This window comes from Python bivittatus, unplaced genomic scaffold, assembly GCF_059951505.1.
Source record: "Python bivittatus isolate LINGU-HERP-01145 unplaced genomic scaffold, Pbiv_v1 ctg000350_np1212, whole genome shotgun sequence".
Taxonomy (NCBI): domain Eukaryota; kingdom Metazoa; phylum Chordata; class Lepidosauria; order Squamata; family Pythonidae; genus Python; species Python bivittatus.
In genome coordinates, this window is record NW_028277074.1 from 25,253,562 (window position 1) to 25,259,666 (window position 6,105).

Genomic DNA, 6,105 nt, shown 5'->3' on the forward strand with positions numbered 1-6,105 from the left:
GCGTTCCTCATCAAGGGTAAAATCTGATTTGATAACACGTCCAGGTTACCCCTACAGATATTTTAAGGCCATCTTCTTCAGGCCATTGTTCAAGTACTATTTTTGCCAGGTCTACCATGTCTGGGCTGCAAAAATCCTGATGATCGCTACATAGCAGCAAAGAGTTAGACTTTTCATTCTGTCACCCAGATACGTCATCTTGATTTTTTCTCAACTTCAAGAGAGTTTCTAGGGGAGAAGTTAAATCTCAGAACAATGGGTAAAGTGAAGGATTATTGGCTGTAGAGGCACGATGATTTCGCTTCTACATCCACACTGCTGTATCAGCACTGGTTGCCGTATCTAGTAAATATGGGTTAGTCAGGGAGGGCAAGCAAATACTAACCTAGTATCAGAACAACTATTTCTCCTAAACTAGGCCCACATGCATCTTATTAGTTGTACAGTCATGTGCAAAAATCCCATTCTCAAAACAAACAGGGTTCTGAATGTGCCATAGTCACATCATGTCACAGCACTTGAACCGCTAGCTAAGTAGGGTTGGACCAGATTAGTACTTGGTAGAAGACTGCCAGGCAATACAAGGGCTGTTGGCTAGTCTGAGAGAAAAAAATCTCAGAAAGCAGTGATAGACTACTTCCATATTGTTGCTAAGGTTGTGTTCATCAAGTTATCAGGAATAAATATTCTAGAGAGACACTGCCATTGTCTAGAAGTAGCTAGGGCTGCTGATGAGAATTGAGATTAATCTTTACTATCAGGAAGTTAATTCCTGATAACCACAAATCATACATAAGGAGGAGGTTATTTTTATTCTAAACTACAGCCGTCTATTATTAAGATGTATTTCGTGGTTCTGTCCTGATTAGTATTTTCCCATCTGTTTTGAGCTTGAGCCCACTTTCTGAACAACTTGCTTCTCAATCTGCCCACAGCTGTCCAAATTCTGTGTAGGTGGTTATATAAAGAAGATTGCTATTTGTAAAGATTTGTAAAATGAGATGCCAGTTGATAAAAATAAATTAGGTGTCACTGAATGAGGCATTATAAAATACAACAAGCTGACAAACACAGAAAAAAGTAGCAGTTATAATCTAGGTGCAGACCAACAGGATAAGCTGGAAAATTTCCATAAATCGAGTGGGAACCAACACCAATTCCTAACAAGTGTTCAAGTATATGTTGGCAGGTGAGGAACAGAATACCTGCCCAGGGATCCTATGTTTCACTGGAAAAATTATGTACAGTATCTATCTGTATAAGCCAACAAGAGTCTCTGGACTACAGGGTAGATATGTGGAAAATAAATCTCACAAGAACCACAGAGAAACAGCTTACCTGATCATACCTTTTTTTCTCTGAACATAAATTATTTCAATCCATTTAAAGTTTGTCAATGTTATCTTAAACTTTGTTTTGAATGTTAACTCACTCATGCTCTGAATTTCATGCACTTATTTGTGAAGTAGAAACTATAGTTTTCCAGAAACCATAGCAACAGTTAGGAGTCTTAGCTGCATTCCTCATATCCATCAATGGCACTTGCATACAGTACTGAAAAAATTACATTTATCATAAGCGCAGTGGTTCAGTTTTCTTCTGTTACAACCTATCTTTCAGAATCATTCCCTATGCTTTTTTGGACTCCAGGCATTTTTATACCATCTAAGGGATCAAAGGACTATATTGGTATCAGGATTTATTTTTTTATTTTTTTTACAAACTCAAAAGTTGCTAGCATTATCTTGTTCTTTAATTCTGTTCTGAAAGGAGACAGAAATTGTATGAATTACAAAGGCCTTCTTTTGTATTATCACAAATTACATAAATGTCTAGGTTTCAAGAAGCTGTTTTGGTTGTTATTTTTTATTTAGGCTTCTGATGTTGTGAGATGGCAGTTCAAGGAGTAAGACACAAAATTTTGATCTCTGATTGCTCCTAGGCAATTTTGGATTCTGGATTTAATGGGCTTGGATTTAGATGGCCATTTGCACCATTACTTCATTCTACAATCCTTTTATTCGACATTTGTGATACATTGAGGGGAAGTATATGGACCGACCTGTTTACTAAGTATGATTAATAAATATTCCTCATCATCTGCATTCTGTATTTTAAATTCCTTACAACAGTGTTATTACTACAGGAACAAAACAGATTTTATGCCTGCTGACCTAATTCAAAACACTTATGGCCAAGACCAATCATAAAGGCAAAGTACAACAAATACAGTAAACAAATTAAAAGTATAAAACTACATAAAATAAAGCCCTAAATCAATTAATAATGTGAATGAGGCACCAGGAGACTTCTAAAAGCCATGGTTATTGATAAAAATTTTGTAACCACCTTAGAGTTATCTGAAAATTGATCACATAAAAGGACAGTGGTAATCTCACAATTACAGGAGCAGTTATAATTATTGGAAATTGGGGCTATGAGTTTCAATTGTCATTGGGTATATAACGGGCATTTTAATAATGTGATGCAGAGCTCAAGCAAGCGTGACTTTCATTTGGAAGGTTAATATATTTGCTGATTGTCATCCTAATAGATAGCACCCCATTCACACCAGAGTAAACAGTTTCCTGGGGAGAACATGTAAATTATTAAAAAAATATCTAGGGACCGGCGGGGGGCAATTATACCATAGAAAAGATGAGAAACTCTGGCTGTAATCTGAATAAGTCCCAAATCCTCTGCTTCAATTCAGCCAGAATTTTATCCAGGCCAAGGGCAGAAAGTACAAGGAAAGGCCACAATATACCAAGTCATTGTTAATTTGTCTCCTTAGGGTAGAGCTGAACCTATTGAACAAGGTGAGATGGCAAGGAATTCTTGCTACAGCTAGAATTTTGAGTTGGTAGAGTCTTCATCAAGCCCCAAAGGAGATGGAGACTAATTCTAACCATATTAAAACATTAAAAGTTGAGCGAGGAATGCACATTATAATATTTAAGAATTTTGATTAGATGATGTCTAAGCTAGGGATCTTACAGATACACAGCTGATACCCAGAACTTTATATTCAAATATTTCAATTGTGGCTGGGCCATAGTTATTTTCAAACTGACTTGTGAACTTAACAATGAATTTAACATGCAAGAGGTGCTTTTGGGGCTCTTATAAGCAGCATTCTTGCCTGTATTGACCAACTGGTAAAAGTTTGAAATTGAACACCCAAAATTTAACCTGTTCAATAAGCTTGCCGTTGATTGTCCATCTAACTGGAGTCTTGAAATACTTTCTAGAAAATTACAGGAACTTCCTTTTGGAATAGTGAATTTCAAGATGTTCTATAGTACAATAGCGCAATAAAGCTTTAAGACATCTTTGGAGGCCTACTTGGGTAACAGACAGTATAAACAAGAATAGAAATGCGGCAGTTGGATGGAGGATGGAATTCTGGCTTGGCAAAACACTCAGTGATGCCATTAATATAAAAATGAAACAACAGTGGGGCAAGAATCCAGCCTTGTTGATACCTTTGCATATAGAAATAGGTTCAGCTAGGTTAACTAGATGGTTACCTACCATCCTTGACTTGGATGATAGCACCAGGATACAGTAATATAGTTAATTTAAGTAGATGTCAGTCAATTGAAGTGGGAGCTAATTCCTCCAGTCTTTCATGTATCAAAGTCCAATCGTAACCTATAAAGTCAACATACAGGGTGCCTTTAGGCAAGCTATATCCCTCAGCGAGATGTGGTAATATAACTTGATCGAACACAGGTTAGAGCCACTATTAAGGCCTACCTTGTAGTAGCAAGGGAGGTGAGGCATCAGTACTTCTCTGCCCTTACTGCATCTGCAAATAGCTGCCCTGCACCCATTTCAGGTGACTCAAGCCCTCTTGGGTAGAAGGGGCTCGGAGAACCTTTTGCAGGAGTGTGTGAAGGAACTTGTTCAGCATCTGTTGGATAAAGTCACTTGGATTCACTTGCAGTTGGACACCGGCCTTGTTGCAGGTCCAGAGGAGATACCTGGGGAGGAGTCTTGCCCAGTTATTTGGGAATGGTTGAACCAGTTGGACCTGAGAAGGTGAACAGGACTGTGAGCTCAGCCACCTGCTCTTTAGATCCATGCCTCTCCTGGCTTGTTAAGGCAGCCCAGGGGGTGTCGTGTGAGTGGGTTCTAGAAGTGGTTAAGTCTTCTTTGAGTGAGGGGGTTGTTCCTTCACCTTAAAGAGGCTTTGGTTCACCCTCTCCTCAACAAGCCATCGCTGCACCCCACTATACTGGACAATTTTTGTCCAGTATCTAACCTTTTTGGGAGAAGGTGGTTGTGCAGCAGCTTCAGAAGACTTCGGAAAAAGTGGATTATCTGGAACCCTTTCAACTGGGATTCAGGCCTGGGTATGGGACAGATACTGCATTGGTCATGCTTTTTGATGATCTCTGGCAAGGGTGGGATGAGGGTTGTGCATCCATCCTTGCCCTACTTGACCTCTCTGCAACTTTCAATACCATTGACCATAGTATACTTCTGGATCAGGTGTTGTTCTGGTTCGCCTCCTTTCTCCGGGATCAATTCCAGTCAGTGGTGACTGGGGAGGAGAGGTCCCAGCCTCAGCTTCTATTATGTGGGGTGCCACAGGGCTTGGTGCTGTCCTGTCCTATTCAACATCTACATGAAGCCACTGGGTGAGCTCATCTGTCACCATGTGGAGACTTACCCAATTATATATCTCTGCCCCTGGCAAATTAAGCAATGTTGTGCCTGGAGGCTGTAAGGGTCTGGATGGGGAACAACAGGCTTCAGCTGAACCCTGGCAAAACTGAGTAGCTTTGGATTTTGGGGCCTGCTGGTTCTAGGACTATGCCATCTTTGGTGCTCGATGGGGTTGAACTGCCACAGACAGATCTGGTGCACAGTCTGGGGGTCCTCTTAGAGTCACAACTCTTGCTTAAGGAGCAGGTGGCAGTTGTGGCTAGGAGGGCCTTTGCACAGCTTCATGTTGTGTACCAGTTGCACCCATTCCTAGATCAGGGGGGCTCTGCTCACAGTCAATCACGCCCTAGTCACCTCCAGATTGGACTACTGTAATGCGCTCTACATGGAACTGCCCTCGAAGAGTATCTGGAAGCTTCAGCTAGTGCAGAATGCATTGGTGCAGGCAGTTATGTGTGCTTCCAGAACAGCACATGTCACACCAACAGCACACCAGTTTGCTTCTGGGTCCAATTCAAGGTGCTGTTTTTAACCTTTAAAGCCCTTCATGGCATGGGACTGGGTTATCTGAGGGACCGCCCCTCCATGATTACATCTGCCTGTCCCATTAGATCTGGCAGGGAGGGCATACTTTAGGTCTCATCTGATAGGGACTTACGCTTGGCGGGTCCTAGGAGGTATGGTGCCTGCCTTATGGAACATTCCCCCCCCACTCCGGAAGTGAGGTTAGCTCCGTCCCTGTTAATGTTCTGTAAGTCCCTCAAGACCTGGCTATGTCATCAGGCCTGAGGGTCCCAGGGGACCGGTGTTACTTTAAGATGGCTCCATCACTGTGATTAATTTATTCTTTCTTGTGCCTGGTAGTTTGTATATTTTAATATGACTGTTTTATATTTTTAATGATTATTTTATATATTTATTGTTTTATTTAATTGTTGTACACCACCCAGAGTCACTTCTTGTGAGATGGGCGGCCATATAAATTTGATAAATAAATAAATAATAGAGTGACCAGAACTTAAAGGGGAAAAAAAGCAAAATTCTGCTTTAGAGAACTGGACTAGGATTCAGCAGGCTGTGAAAAATTATTGCCTGTTTTGGTGCCTTGTTTCTTAAGTCCCTGCCAAAACTACCTTCTATAATGATAACAACTTAATCTCTCTTGAGTCTTGGGCTCAATATTATCTTGATCTATTTACTGTATCTCAAGACAGTGAACTACATGTCCAATTTTAACAGAATTCTTAAAACTAAATTCTGCTGTGCTAGCCCCTCTTTTTACAGCTATAAATAACTCTTTGTGTATCCCTAATGAATGACTTAATTCCTTCATTTTCCAATATACAAAAAAGGTAATAGAAGTGATCCCTCAAATTATTGCCCAATTAGTCTTCTACCATAAGCAGCAAATTATATGCCAGATTTTATGTT